Source organism: Microcaecilia unicolor, chromosome 7, assembly GCF_901765095.1.
Source record: "Microcaecilia unicolor chromosome 7, aMicUni1.1, whole genome shotgun sequence".
In the NCBI taxonomy this organism is placed as follows: domain Eukaryota; kingdom Metazoa; phylum Chordata; class Amphibia; order Gymnophiona; family Siphonopidae; genus Microcaecilia; species Microcaecilia unicolor.
The window spans coordinates 110733006-110749583 of record NC_044037.1 but is presented as its reverse complement, the minus strand read 5'-3'; the positions used below and the strand labels follow the sequence as shown (position 1 = coordinate 110749583).

The 16578-nt window shown below is 44.6% G+C and overlaps 1 non-coding gene across 1 annotated transcript; it reads right to left on the bottom strand.

Moving 5' to 3' along the window:
- Positions 1–295: 295 nt before the first annotated feature.
- On the bottom strand, positions 296–368 carry TRNAT-UGU. Its single transcript has one exon. It is a non-coding gene; the product is annotated as a tRNA-Thr (tRNA).
- Between the last annotated feature and the right edge of the window lie 16210 nt (positions 369–16578).

Below are 16578 nucleotides of genomic sequence, written 5' to 3'. Positions count from 1 at the left end.
AAAAAGGCATAAACCCAAAATACCAAGTTTCAATCCTACAGCTCATTTTCAAACAACTTGGGCAGCACCCTCAAATTTTCAGGCTGGTGATCACTCACTTAAGTCTTTAGAGAATCCAACAGTCTCATGGTTCTGGCAAGCAGTACAAAGCTGTGAATTCCGCCATAGGAGCTATCCTTTCCAAGGTAGGATCATATGTTTTTGAAAACTTTTATTTCTTGAAAAATATATTTACAGACAGAAGTAGGAAGAGCTCTGACTCAACCCAAACCCCGCTTACCAAAAAAACAGGACAAGGCACCAATGAGGGTTGAACTCATGACCCCTGGTTTACAAAACCAGTGCTCTTACCACTGAGCTACAGAGCCAATGGGTAAAGTGTGCTTATGTCGGCTTTCTCCACAATATACACATTTCACACTCCCACTTGTGATTTACTTGCTAGTTTATTTCCTAAAAGTAGGAAAGAGATATTATTTGAATATAGAAGGAACCGATGACACGCCCTGCTAACGTATTATTCTCACTATTTGCGTTTTCTAGTCACAAATGTAAAGTTCATATTTCGTGGGTCAAACAAGAGCAATGCAAACCAGTTCTGGTTCATCACATTTAACTGTGCATCCAGTAAAGAGAAATGGCAATGGACTGCAATAATTATGCACTGATAGGAGAGGCTACATGTGGTAAGGGTGAAAATTAGCAAAGAGAATGAGGAGAAAAACAAATACTTAATTTCTGTACTTTACTAACCAATATTCTGAAAAGAGAACTCAGTGTCTCCACATCATAGAGAAAGTTTCCAGAGGATTCAAAAAAGGGGGAAAGGAATCATCTCATAATGGCTGGCATATGGGAGAAATGGATTAGAAAAGCTTAGAAACTTCTCATTTCTCCTGAACATTAAAAGCAATTGCCCTTTTCCATAGGAAAGTGATCAACCAGAATGAGGGTAGATTGCGATCTCATCCTCACCAAATAGCACTGGATTTGGTGGATAGTCCAGAAAGCAGAGAATAAGGACCAAAACACAGAATGAATTTCCAAAGCTCACCGTACATGTCCTAGGGATGTGTATTTGCTTCCAATGACATGTTTTCCATGATGTTTCATATAATTTTTAACCTGAAATTACAGGAAAAAAGCCCCTTAAATTTCATTTTTATCAATTGTAGTACGCACTATTACTCAACAGGCGCCTATTGAAGAGCTCAATAGGCACCTACTCCTTCAAGAGAAGCCTATTGAGGGTATAAGTAGCACCTGTTCCTTCAACAGGCACCTACTGAAGTTTCTTACAAGAGCCTATTGAAGAATAGCACGCTGACAGTGTATTCTATTGCATGAAAATGGACAGCATTCATAAAATAGCCCTGAAGTTAAAATTTGAAAAGAAATGCATAAAACAAAAGAAAATTCTAAAACTCACAATCAAGACTATATAACCTTTGGATGCATGACTAGGGACACAAACATACACTTATTTATTCAATATCACAGTTCCTCATGTACAGCCACAAAACAACCTTTTAGGGTGGATGGTGTTCACAATGAGCTCCTTTTATTATTGACCATTTAGAAGAGATAAGAGTCTTAAGTTTTGGCACAGTATAGGTCAGCACAAGAACAAAATATAAGAAAACCAATGGACTGCATTAAGGGTTTATAACCTATTTAGCTATGTTTAAACAAATGAGAGATCTGCGTGAAACAAAATATTTATTTTTATTTTGACTTATAAAACCACTTATCCTTGAAATATGATCAAAACTGAATAATCCATTTGTTTCATTTTATTCTCTTTTTCAGGGTAGTCACTAAACAAAGTGGAACTCTGAGCAAGGACTGTTTTTAGCACTTCCTTTCCCACTTGCAGACTTACAGACCAGCTCAAAAGGGTGGCATAGAGCCCTTCCCAGCTTGGTGTCCAAGGCAGTCACCCTTTACCACTCCTCGTGCTGGCCCTGTTCCACTTGTCTGTTTAGTCTGCTTCATGCTTTTAGCTTGTCTTTAAAATCTTCCTCTTAGTCACATCTTTATTCAGACCTCACCTAAGCAAGCTAGAGATTGACAAAAGATTGTCTAAAGCACTGAGTTTCTTCAAAACAGGTTTATTTATATGCTTCTATTTTTTCAGTCTGTCATGTTCTACAAAACAGATGAAGTGAAGATATGATTCCATGTGTCCCAATGAAAGGAGAATTTAATTTTACTTCCATTTAATTTCAATATATTCCAACTTTATAACACCAGTAGGCTCATTTTCGAAAGAGATAGACGTCCAAGAAGTGGCATAAATCGGCACTTGGACGTCCTTCTCACAGAGGCAGAGAGGTTGGCTGGGTTAAGGAAGAAGGGGAGGAACTACCAGTCCCAGAATCCTTCTCTTCCCCACCCGGCTGTGCAAGAGTTAGGGGAGGAGATAGAAGATTGGGAAATGGTCTCTGAGGAAGGTGATGAGGGCCAGCTGGAGAGATTGGGGGCGGGGGAAGTTGGAGAGGAGGATAAAATGGAGATTACTGAAGGGCTAGGGGAGGAACAGATGGAGATTGGAGCCCTGGCTCAAACCCAAAAAGCTGCTGTAAGATGGTGGCTAGCTGTGCCTTGGAGAGACTGGTGGAAGACCAGAGGAGAGCGGCTAAGGCACTGGGGGAAATCTCTACTAAAGAGGAAACAGATGCAGCCTGTGGGAGAGAAAGAGAGCTGGGCACAATTGAAACCCCAGCCTGAACCAGGTGGGAATAAAGCTGTGTAACTGTGCTGTAAGAAGGTACAAGAAAGACTGTGTAAACTGTTTCATACTAAAAAGGTCTGGGCTGCAACCTACCAAGCTATTGGGTTTTTCCCTCTGATATTGTACTGTTCCCTAAGTGAAGTAATCTGAGCTAAAGTGAAGTTATATGGACTGTTTTTGAACCTGAGTTTGAAGTTATATGGACCTGAATTGTGCTCTGGGCTGCTGGCCTAAACAACCTGGAGTGAAGGATGTTTTGTTGATTTGAAGCAAGAAAATAAAAGCTCTTACTTATAAACATTGGGCTTTGAATGTGCCTCTGTGAAAGGAACGGAGGGAGGAGGAAGTCCTGGGAGTTCACAGGCCTGGAGCCAAGGCTCAGAGGAGCCAGATTGCTGTGGAGTGACGGCAACAGTCATGTGGAGGAAGAGGCAGCTAAGCAGGGTCAAGCCTGGCTGGGTCCTGGATGGGCAACCCAGCTACAGTACATAAGTACCACCATACTGGGAAAAGTCCATCAAGCCCAGCATCCTGTCTCTGACAGTGGCCAATCCAGGCTTCAAGAACCCGGCAACCCCCCCCCCCCCCCAAAAAAAAAAAAAATGAATAATCAATGGACTTTTCCCTCAGGAATCTGTCCAAACCCCCTTTAAATTCCGTATGCTGAGTAAAGAAAAACATTCTCCTGTTTGTTTTAAATCTACCATATTCTAGCTTCATCTTGTGTCCCCTGGTTTTGTTATTGTTTGAAAGTGTAAACAAACGCTTCACATCTGTCCGCTCTAATCCGCTCATTATCTTGTAGACTTCTATCATATCACTCCTCAGCCGCCTTTTCTCCAAGCTGAAGAGCCCTAACTTTCTCAGCCTTTCCTCATAGGGAAGTCGTTCCATTCCCTTTATCATTTTTGTCGCCCTTCTCTGCACCTTTTCTAATTCCTTTATATCTTTTTTGAGATGCGGCGACCAGAATTGGACACAATACTCGAGGTGCGGTCGCACTATGGAGCGATACAATGGCATTATAACATCCTCGTGTTTGTTTTCCATCCCTTTCCTAATAATACTCAACATTCTGTGCGCTTTCTTAGCTGCCGCAGCACACTGAGCAGAAATCTTTAACGTCTTATCCACGATGACTCCCAGATCCCTTTCTAGGTCCGTAACTCCTAACGCGGAACCTTGCATGACATAGATTTAATTCGGGATCCTCTTACCTATATGCATCACTTTGCACTTGTCAACATTGAACTTCATCTGCCACTTGCACGCCCAATCCCCCAGTCTAGCGAGGTCCTCCTGTAATCTTTCACACTCCTCCTGCGACTTGACAACCCTGAATAATTTTGTGTCATCTGCGAATTTAATTATCTCACTAGTTACTCCCATCTCTAGGTCATTTATAAATATGTTAAAAAGCAGCGGTCCCAACACAGACCCCTGCGGGACCCCACTAACTACCCTTCTCCACTGAGAATACTGACCATTCAACCCTACTCTTTGCTTCCTATCTTTCAACCAGCTCTTAATCCATAGTAATACCCTACCTCCGATCCCGTGACTCTCCGGTTTCCTCATGAGTCTTTCATGAGGCACTTTGTCAAACGCCTTTTGAAAATCCAGATACACAATATCCACCGGCTCCCCATTGTCCACATGTTTGTTCACCCCCTCAAAAAAAATGCAGTAGATTGGTGAGGCAAGACTTCCCTTCACTAAATCCGTGCTGACTTTGTCTCATCAGCCCATGTTTTTGTACGTGCTCTGTAATTTTATTCTTGATAATAGCCTCTACCATTTTGCCCAGTACCGACGTCAGACTCACCGGTCTATAATTTCCCGGATCTCCTCTGGAGCCTTTTTTAAAAATTGGCGTAACATTGGCTACCCTCCAGTCTTCCGGTACCACACTCAAGTTTAGGGATAGATTGCATATTACTAACAGTAACTCTACAAGTTAATTTTTCAGTTCTATTAACACTCTGGGATGAATACCATCAAGTCCTGGTGATTTACTACTCTTCAGTTTGCAGAACTGACCCATTACATCCTCCAAGTTTACAGAGAATTCGTTTAATTTCTCTGACTCACCTGCTTCAAATATGCTTTCCGGTACCGGTGTCCCTCCCAAATCCTCCTCGGTGAAGACCGAGGCAAAGAATTCATTTAATTTCTCCGCTAAGGCTCGGTCTTCCCTGAGCGCCCCTGTAACACAATTTTCGTCCAGCGGCCCAACCGATTCTTTAGCCGGCTTCCTGCTTTTAATGTATCTAAAAAAATTTTTACTATGTATTTTCGCTTCTAACGCTAACTTTTTCTCAAAGTCCTTTTTTGCCCTCCTTATCTCCGCTTTGTATTTGGCTTGGCATTCCTTATGTTTTATCTTGTTACCTTCAGTTGGTTCTCTTCTCTACTTTCTGAATGATTGTTTTTTTGTTCTAATGACTTCCTTTACCTTACTGTTTAGCCACGCCGGCTGACGTTTGGTCTTTTTTCCCCTTTTTCTAATATGTGGAATATATTTGTCCTGTACCTCCAGGATGGTGTTTTTAAACAGCATCCACGCCTGATGCAAGTTTTTTACCCTGTGAGCTGCACCTTTCAGGTTTTTTTTCACCATTTTCCTCATTTTGTCGTAATCACCTTTTCTAAAGTTAAACACTAGTGTATTTGATTTCTTAAGTTCACTTACTTCAATGCCAATATCAAAACTGATCATATTATGATCACTGTTATCAAGCGGCCATCGCACCGTTACCCCCCCCTGCACCAGATCATGAGCTCCAGTAATGACTAAGTCTAGTATTTTCCCTTCTCTTGTGGGCTCCTGAACCAGCTGTTCCATGAAGCCGTCCTTGATTTCATCAAGAAATTTCACCTCCCTAGCGTGTACCGATGTTACATTAACCCAGTCTATATGTGGATAATTGAAATCACCCATTAATATTACATTGCCCAATTTATTTGCTTCCCTAATTTCCTTTGACATTGCTGCGTCCGTCCGCTCGTCCTGGCCAGGCGGACGATAGTACACTCCTATCACCGTCCTTTTCTCCTTTTCACATGGAATTTCAATCTACAAAGATTTAAATAGGGGTTTTGTCTCCTGCAATATTTGCAGCTTATCTGAGTCAAGGTTCTCATTTACATAAACTGCTACCCCTCCTCCTATCCTATCCACCCTATTGCTACGATATAATTTGTAGCCCGGTATGAATGACTGTGTCCCATTGGTTATCTTCCTTCCACCAGGTCTCAGAGATGCCAATAATATCCAATTTTTCATGTGTGCAATGTACTCCAGCTCTCCCATCTTATGTCTCAGGCTCCTGGCATTTGTGTATAGACATTTCAATGCATGCTTGTTGTTCCGTTTTATATTACATTTAATACATGGCATTATTAATATGTTATCTTCTGTCTGGTCATTATTAATTTTATTTAAGGCCATCTAATCTACTACGATTTCTTTGACATCCTTACTTACAAGTAACCTTTTCTTCCCTGTCTGGGTGATATCCTCAAAAGATACCTTATCCCGAACCATGCGCTTTTGAGCGACTGTCGGCCTGCCCCCCGTTTCTAGTTTAAAAGCTGCTCTATTTCCTTTTTAAAAGTTGACGCAAGCAGCCTGGTCCCACCCTGGTTAAGGTGAAGCCCATCAGATCGAAATAGGCTCTCCCTTCCCCAGAATGCTGACCAGTTCCTGACAAATCCAAAGCCCTCTTCCCCACACCATCGTCTCACCCACGCATTGAGACTCCGGATCTCTGCCTGCCGCTTGGGCCCTTCGCGTGGAACAGGTAGTATTTCAGAAAATGCTACCCTAGAGGATCTGGATTTGAGCTTCCTTCCTAAAATCCTAAATTTAGCTTCCAGAACCTCTCTCCCACATTTTCCTACGTCATTGGTACCCACATGTACCAAGACGGCTGGCTCCTCCCCAGCACTATCTAAAATCTTGTCTAGGTGCCTCTTAAGGTCCGCCACCTTCGAACCAGGCAGGCAAGTCACCAGGCAAAAACCAGATCCTGCAGTGCTCGCTATACTCTATCTGTTAATGCAAATGAAATGGCTCACTTCACTGGATAGAGAAAAGCACAGCCCCAGAGAACACCCCCCCACACGATTTCAGCACAAAGAATAGGAAATCACCAGCACAGCAATTCAATACAATTTAAAGAAAAACCTTCTAGCCCAAAGTTGTAAAACTAGCAATTTTAGATTAAGGAATAGGATAGACCCACAGCAAAAGAAAGGTGTTTTTTTTTTCTCTCAAAGTTTTAGATAATATATATATACTGAAACAGTTATATAAGAAAAGTTTTAGGACTCTAACAGTCTCAGTCCCTCAAACAGTTTAGTAAGAAAAGTTTTAGAACACAGGCAGACTGCTACTAAACCAAACCAGCTCTAAGAATCCTACAGGTTCAAGGTAAGTGAAACTCCACCACCTGGATATACACTAATCACCCCTCCTCCTCTATCTGTTATGCAAATGAAATGGCTTACTTCACTGGGTGGAGAAAAGCACAGCCCCAGAGAGCACCCCCACACGATTTCAGCACAAAAAATAGGTGCCATTTCTGTGTGCTTAAGCATCCCCCCCAACCCTTTTGAAAAGTTGGTTCCTTCACATTGTTTTTCTTAGCCAAGTTCTTACTTCTTTCTTTGCAAATTTTTTTCATACTTTCTTCTTCTTCTTATGCCACTCTTACCTCTCCTTGCTATGCTAGTTTCCTTAAGATCTCCATGCCTTTTCCAATCCTATCCTTCCAGTTCCTTCTTTCATATTTAGGACAAATACATAGAATCTGTAAAGGAAAGATAGGGAGCGTAGGTACATTTTTGAATGTTTCTGTGTTATTTCTCCTATCCAACTGGAACAGCTTCTGACTTTTTACAGATGGTCAAAACAGTCACAAACAGAAGGCAAAATGCTCAACTGGAAGGAAGGCACCAAACAAGAAAAGAGTAGAGCAATGGGTCACTCTTTTAATTTCCAATAAAGACTATTTTGAACACCAGCTGCGAGAGGTTCCATTGCTCTACTCTTTTCTTGTTTGGTTTTTACAGATGGACCATGCATAGGCAGTCCCTTATCCTATATAATAATTCTCAGCTCCAACGTTCTGTGCCTGGCTTGAAACAACATTCTGAGGTGGTCTGCTGTGTAGATCAGATGACGTCGGACGCATTACGACGTCACACGACACCTCAAACATTCTGTGCCTGGAATGAAGCCACATTCTGAGGAGGTTTGCTAGGCTGTGTTAGCTCAGTATCACACACAGACACTCTCTCTCTCTCTCTCACACACACACACACACACACACACAGTCTTTCACTCTCTGTGTGTCACTGTCACACACACTCTCTCAAACACACACACTCTGTCTCTCTGTCACACCCACTCTCACACACACACATACACTCTGTCTCACTGCACACCCCTGTGCTCCTGCAAGGGCTTGCCGGAAGGAGGAGGATATGGAGACGCACACACACACACACACACACACACACATACTCTGTCACGCACACACACGCTCTCTCTCTCTCTCTCTCACACAGTCACTCTCACACACACTCTCTCAAACATACACAGTAAGAGCAAAATCTTCATGGTGCCCATTTCATTTGTGAAATTACACACACAGGAAAGCAACGCACAATGTGAAGATGCAAAAAAAAAAAAAAATTAACAGCAACACAACACATGGGTTAATGCACAAACACACATACAAACCCATTTGGAGAATTACAAATTAATGCCCCCCCCCCAAAAAAAAAACTTACTGCACATGGGACGAGGATTACTGCACATGGTGGTACAACATGGCAACACACGATTTACACATTTAAAAAAAACACACTCATGGATCATCTTCTACATTATACAAACTACACAAATATTCCTTCTCATTATAACACTTTTCAAACAACTGTTTGGTTACAAAAAAAAAACTTTCAAATAAAACCTTGCTAGCGCCCGTTTCCTTTAAAACAGAAACGGGCCTTTTTTACTAGTTTCTAATAATATTTTGCTATTGTTTTGGGTGGCTTCAGCCAAAATAATGGGCTAGATAGGTTCATACCGTCTCCTGTTCTCAATCTACCACCTTCCAGCACACCTCTCTCCCTTCCACCTCCCCAGCCCTACCCAGCAGAGTAACACGTCTTTACTAGATCCAGCACCCATCCCCTCAGTCTTTCTACCTTGCCTCAATAGTGGCATCACAATGATTGAAGCAGGGCTGCATCAAAGCCTTGGCCTTCCTGGAGCATACCCCGCCCCCCCCTCTCTGCTGATGTAACTTCCTGTTTCCGCGAGGGTGGGCGGAAATGAAGTTACATCAGAGGAGGGCAGGGTATGCTCCAGGGAAGGCCAAGGCTCCGAGGCAGCTCTGCCCTGCTTCAATCACAGTGGTGCTGCTATGGAGGCAAAGTGGAAGAACCAAGGAGAAGGGGCGACACCTGCATCGGGAGCGGGGGTGGGGTGCAATGCATGGATACACAGGCACCTGACTGGCCACCATTGTTGGGGGGGGGGGGGGCTGAGATAGGAATAGGGAGGCCTAGGCCCCCAAGCCCCCTGTAGCTACGCCACTGAATTAAGCTCTGGAACTCGTTGCCAGAGAATGTTGTTAAAGCAGTTAGCTTAGTGGGGTTTAAAAAAGGTTTGGATAACTTCCTAAAAGGAAAGTCCATAAGCCATTATTAACATGACCTTGGGGAAAATCCACTGCTTATTTCTAGGATAAGCACGATAAAATTTATTCTACTGTTTTGGGTTCTTGCCAGGTACTTGTGACCTGGGTTGGCCACTATAGGATATAGGATACTAGGCTTGATGAACCTTCTGTCTGTCCCAGTATGGAAAACGTTTATGTTCTATTCACACAAGCATCACCCACACTCCCTGACATACAGTCCACAATCCTGTCACACTAGCAGTCCAAGCAACAGTCCCAAATCCAGTTGATAGACTCCCCTGTGCAAAACATCTCTCTGGCACTGCTCAGGCATCACTTCGATCTAGAACAAGCCTGGCTGATGAGGCCTTGATCTGGTCCACATGAGGCCATTTCTTGGACCCCGATAGCAATGCTGTCAGAGGACCCCAAACACCTCATTAAATTTCCTCTGTTGCTGAAGAGTAATTTGTTATGAGAAAATGAAATCATTCTATGTATGTATTGTGATTATGCTTACCTTAGAGAAATGCATGCTAGAATTAGTTAGGCCTTACTGCAGAATATAGTAAAGAAAGGTCATGCATAGGCTATGACTTTAATTCACTAGCTCGTTAGCAAGGAAATAGGTTGAAATCATCTCAATCAGCTTTGTATGTGAGCCTTATCTCAGTAGCCATTAGAGAGAAAAGCAAAGAAATGTTTATGTATTTCACTTCTAAATGTTGACCAGAAAGTTCTGCAGCTGTGATGCTAGTCAGAAAGCCTGCTCACCTATATCATCACATTGGAATGTTTTAATTAGCTAGAAGTCTACTTATCTTATTAGAGAAACATGACTTGAAAGGCAAGAAGAGTTTTATTGTTTTTATACCTCATTAAAACTTTGTTAGAAACTATGCACCTGATGATGGCAAGTTCTTTGTCTATTTAAGTTAGCATTTGAGAGTTTTAGATTAGACTGCATCAGTATTTTTACCTTGATGGTGTGTATCTCTGTGCACAGATCAATAAACAAGGCTGGCTCAGAATCCTGAGAGAGTGTCTTTCTTTGGTAAGAGATTTAAATTTCCCTAACATAATTGTTGATAAATCTTGAAAAATGTCTTCCTTGTGGTTGCACCATATTATGCAAGAGGCCCCTTCTCCTTAGCTTTCCTTAATAAGATTTCTTTGTCCTTGAAGTTTTGCAGACATGCCATTATATCCTTGGGGAAATCCCCCTTCTTAGAACCCAGTGCCCGATGTGCTCTATCCACTTGGATTAATTTAGCAGAAACTCCATCTTATGAAACCCCAATACCAGTCACCAAATCATAAATACTTTGTACCAGCTTTTCTGCATCCTTATATTCATCAGTGCTTTTTTTGTAGAAAAAAAGGTGCCGGTACTCATGGGCAAGGTCACCACATATGGCTCCAATGCTATGATAGCCACACCCCTTATACCAGCCATGGCGCATATAAACAGACATCATTGAAAATATTATACTAGTATAAGAGAAAAAAAATAACGTGATTTTTTTCATTATAAATAATTTCTGTAAGCTGTTACAGCTCCAGTATACCCAGTGCAAAATAAGACAGCAGATGTAAATTCTCAAATTGGACATATTTCAAACACTAAAATGAAAATAAAATGATTTTTTTTCTACCTTTGTTGTCTGGTGACTTTGTTTTTCTATCCATATTGGTCCAAGTCTCTGATTCTGCTGTTCTCTATCTGTTCCCTTAACTCCATTTCCAGGGCTTCCTTTCCATTTATTTCTTTACTTTCCTCCTTTCTTCTTCATTTCTTGCCATACAACCATAAGTAAAAGCTGGGTCCTCCTCCATGGAATTGACTGGAGGAGGTATAACGTGGATCCAGCTTTTGCCTATTTTCTCCATCCATGTGCAGTTTTTCTCCTGTCTTCCCTTTCCCTCATCTCCATCCATGTGCATCTTCTTTTTTCTTTCCTCCCCTCCATCCATGTCCAGCATGTCTCCTCTCTCCTCTCCTCCATCCAAGTCCAGCATTTCTCCTCTCTCCCCGCCAACCTCCATCCATCCATGTCCAGCAATTCTCCTCTATCTCCTGCTGTCCTCTCCCATCCATTTCCAGCATTTCTCCTCTCTTTCCTACCATCCCATCCATGTGCATCTCCTTCCTCTCTTCCATCCCCTCCATCCATATCCAGCATGTCTCCTCTCTCCCCTGCCCTCCCATGTCCAGCGATTCTCCTCTGTCCCCTGTCCTCCCCTGCCATCCATGTCCAGCGATTCTCCTCTCTCCCCTTCCCTCCCCTCTCATCCATGTCCAACAATTCTCCTCTCTCCCCTGCCCGGTGGTGTGCTGGTAAATTTTTTAACAACAGGCTCTCTCCCCGGTCCACCTCAGCACCCCCCCCATCCACCTCTGCGCCCCCCCCCCCCAAAATTGCAGAGCTGGCCATAGCCGGGGGGAGGGGGCAATGCATTACTCTCTCCAGGAAAAAAAATTAAATGATCCCAGGTTCCAATCTAATTCATGTTTAATATGGGATAAAATGCCATAAATAAGTAAATAAATAAATAAATAAATATAAACTTTTAACATTCAGCACCTGATTCTCAAAGTGGACATATTCCAAACACTATAATGAAAATAAAATTATTTTTTTCTACCTTTGTTGTCTGGTGACTTTGTTTCTCTGATCATGCTGGTCCAGTATCTGATTCTGCTGCTCTCTATCTGTTCCCTTGACTCCGTTTCCAGGGCTTCCTATCCATTTATTTCTTTTCTTTCCTCCTTTCTTCTTCATTTCTGGTCCTCCGCAGACTTGACTGTCCAGTGGATCTAGCTTCTTCCTATTTTCTCCATCCATGTGCAGTTTCTCTCCTCAATTCCTTTTCCCTCATCTAATCTCCTTCCTCTATCTTCCCTCCATGTCCAGCATTTCTTCTCTCTCCCTTCCCTTCCCTCCCCTCCATCCATGTCCAGAATTTATCTTGCTCTCCCCTCCATCCATGTCCTGAAACTCTCGTCTCTCCCCTGCCCCCCTCTCCCCATCCATGCCCAGCAGGTCTCTTCCCTGCCCCCCCTCCCCATCCATGCCCAGCAAGTCTCTCCCCTGCCCCCCTCTCCCCATCCATGCCCAGCAAATCTCTCCCCTGCCCCCCTCTCCCCATCCATGCCCAGCAAGTCTCTCCCCTGCCCCCCTCTCCCCATCCATGCCCAGCAAGTCTCTCCCCTGCCCCCCTCTCCCCATCCATGCCCAGCAAATCTCTCCCCATCCATGCCCAGCAAATCTCTCCCCTGCCCCCCTCTCTCCATCCATGCCCAGCAAATCTCTCCCCTGCCCCCCTCTCCCCATTCATACCCAGTGATTCTCCTCCCTCCCCTGCCCTTCCCTCCTGCTCCCAAACATGTCCAGCGAATGATGTCCTTTGCCCCCACCCTCCCCTCCCGCTCCCATCTGTCTTTTTTAATTACCTCCGTCGAAGCCCGCGCTATTCAAAGCCCTGCTGCATGCAGGCCGTCTCTCCAGGCTTCCCCTGCTTGCTTCGGTGATGTTCGTGCCCTTAGTCCCGCCTTCGCGGAAAAAGGAAATGACGTCAGAATGACGTCAGAAGGCGGGGCTAAGGGCGCGAACGTCAGCGAAGCAAGCAAGGGAAGCCTGGATAGATGGCCTGCATGCAGCAGGGCTTTAAATAGCGGTTTCGACGGAGGTAATTAAAAAAGACGGATGGGAGTGGGAGGAGAGGGTGGGGGCGAAGGGCATCATTTGACATGTTTCGGAGTGGCAGGGGAGGTAAGCATGGCCTGCGATAGCGCCCTCCTGCCATGCTTACCTCCCCTAATGGAGCCGGCTCGCCCCCAACAACAACCGGCTCGCAAGAGCTATCAAAATTTAACAAGTGGTTCTTGCGAGCCGGACAGAGCCGGCTCCAGCACACCACTGCCCCTGCCCTCTCCTTCCATCCATGTCCAGTATGTCTCCTCCTTCCCCTGCCCTCCCCTGCCATCCATGTCCAGTGATTCTTCTCTGCCCCCTGTCCTCTCCTGCCATCCATGTCCAGTGATTCTTCTCTGCCCCCTGTCCTCCCCTGCCATCCATGTCCAGCGATTCTCCTCTCTCCCCTTTATCATTTCTAAAGCGCTACTAGATGTACGCAGCACTGTACATTTGAACATGAAGAGACAGTCCCTGCTCAACAGAGCTTACAATCTAATTAGAACAGAAAAACAGGACAAACGAGATAAGGGAATATTAAAGTGAGGATGATAAAATAAGGGTTCTGATCAAGTGAATAAGAGTTAGGAGTTAAAAGCAGCATAAAAAAGGTGGGCATTTAGCATAGAGTTGAAGACAGCCAGAGATGGAGCTTGACGTACTGGCTCAGGAAGTCTATTCCAGGCATATGGTGCAGCAACATAAAAAGAACGGAGTCTGGAGTTAGCAGTGGAGGAGAAGGGTGCAGATAAGAGAAATATACCCAGTGAACGGAGTTCCCGGGGAGGAATGTAGGGAAAGATAACAGCGGAGAGGTACTGAGGAGCTGCAGAGTGAATACACATATAGGTCAATAAGAGGAGTTTGAACTGTATGCGGAAACGGATACGAAGCCAGTGAAGTGACTTGAGGAGAGGGCTAATATGAGCATAACGAATATTAGTTGTGCAGCAGAATTTTGAACAGATTGAAGAGGAGAGAGATAACTAAGTGGGAGACCTGTGAGAAGCAAGTTGCAACAGTCTAAGCGAGAGGTGATAAGAGTGTGGATGAGGGTTCTGGTAGTGTGCTCAGAAAGGAAAGGGCGAATTTTGATGATATTATAGAGAAAGAAATGACAGGTTTTAGCAGTCTGTTGAATATGTGCAGAGAAGGAGAGGGAGGAGTCGAAGATGACCCCAAGGTTACAAGCTGATGAGACAGGAAGGATGAGAGTGTTATCCACAGAAATAGAGAATGGGGGAGGAGGAGAGGTTGGTTTAGGGAGAAAGATAAGAAGCTCAGTCTTGGTTATGTTTAGTTTCAGATGACGCTGAGAGACATCCAGGCAACAATGTCAGACAGGCAGGCTGATACTTTGGCCTGGATTTCGGCTGAGATTTCTGGTGTGGAGAGGTAGATCTGGGAGTCATCAGTGTAAAGATGATACTGAAAACCATGGGATGAGATCAGAGTGCCAAGGGAAGAAGTATAGATGGAGAAAAGAAGAGGTCCCAGGACAGATTCCTGAGGTACACCAACTGACAGTGGGATAGAAGTAGAGGAGGATCCACTATACACTAAAGGTACACTGGAAGAGATAAGAAGAAAACCAGGAAAGAACAGAGCCCTGAAATCCAAGTGAGGACAGCATATCAAGGCTGTGATCAACAGTGTCAAAAGCAGCAGATAGATCAAGAAGGATGGGGATAGAATAGAGACCTTTGGATCTGGCCAGGAACTTTAGCAAGCGCTGTTTCAGTTGAATGAAGGGGGCGAAAGCCAGATTGAAGTGGATCAAGAATAGCTTGAGATGAAAGAAAGTCAAGGCAACAGTGGTGAACAGCACGTTCAAGTATCTTGGATAGGAAAGGGAGGAGGGAGATGGGGCGATAGTTGGAAGGACAGGTAAGGTCCAATGGAAGTTTTTTAAAGAGTAGTGTGACTACGGTTTGTTTGAAGGCATCAGGAACAGTCGCAGTGGACAGTGAAAGATTGAGGATATGACAGATAAAAGGGATGACAGTAGAAGAGATAGTGTTAAGTAGATGGGTGGGAATAGGATTAGAGGAAGAGGTAGTTAGTTTCAAAGAGGAAATAAGATGTGTAGTTTCCTCTTCAGTGATTTCCAGTAATTCTCTCTTCCCTGCCCTCCCCTCCCATCCAAATGCAGCAATTCTCTTCCCTGCCCTCCCCTCCCATCCATGTCCAGCGATTCTCCTCTCTCCCCTGCCCTGTCCTCCCATCGATGTCCAGCAATTCTTTCTTCCCTGCCCTCTCCTCCCATCCATGTCCAGCGATTCTCCTCTCTCCCCTCCATGTCCAGCAATTCTCTGTTCACTGCCCTCCCCTCCCATGATGTCCAGTGATTCTCCTCTCTCACCTGCCCTCCCATCGATGTCCAGTGATTCTCCTCTCTCCCCTGCCCTGTCCTCCCATTGATGTCCAGCAATTCTTTCTTCCCTGCCCTCCCCTCCCCTCCCATGATGTCCAGCGATTCTCCTCTCTTGCCTGCCCTCCCATCGATGTCCAGTGATTCTCCTTTCTTCCCTGCCCTCCACTCTCCCATGTCCAGCGATTCTTCTTCCCCCAGCCCATCCTGCTTCTCCACTGCCTGCCAGCAAAGCAATAGAAAGGCTGCTAGCGTCTCACTCAGCAGCGCGAACAGTGCAGCGATTAAGAGAGGCTGGCAGCTTCGGAGCTTTCCTTTGCAAGTCCCACCTATGCGGAAACAGGAAGTTGAAACAACGTAGGCGGGACTCGCAGAGGGAAGCTCCGATGCTGCCAACCTCTTTCAATCACTGCACTGTTCGCGTTACCGAGTCCAATGTAGTAGTAAGTAGGGGAGTGAGAGGAAGGGTGCAGGACTCGCCGGGGTGGGGGGAGGGGGGAAGTGCCGGTACCGCCATACTGGTGCATACTGGCACAAAAAAAGCACTGTCTGGTGAGACTACAAAAGATTTACCCACAAATGTCAACAGATTGCTGGAGGGGCTGCGGGGGGAGAGGAACATTTTGGCACAGCTGGTGGGAATGCCCAAAGGTTCAAATATATTGGACAGAGATTGTGGGAAAGGTCAGAGAACTGATTAAGATAGACTACTCAAGACAAGCTGAGCACTGTCTACTACACATACGCCCTGGGAAGACCCCAATACATTGTCATAAGCTGGCCATACAGGTATTCGGGGCAGCTAAAATGGCGCTGGCAAAAGCCTGGAAACAGAAGGAGACCCCAGTGATGCAGGTGGTGGAGGGTAGACTACACCATTTGTATCAAATGACGAAGCTGACTGCAATACGAAAGGGGCAACTCCAGAAGTTTCAAAAAATATGGAAGGTATATGAGCAGTGGAGAGGAGTATGAATATCAAAACAAAATAAAACAATAATAATAACAAAGTGAAATATGACTGAGGATGGGGGACGGGAGGTGGGTGGGATGGTAGGGGAATGAAGGAGGGAAAGAAAAGGT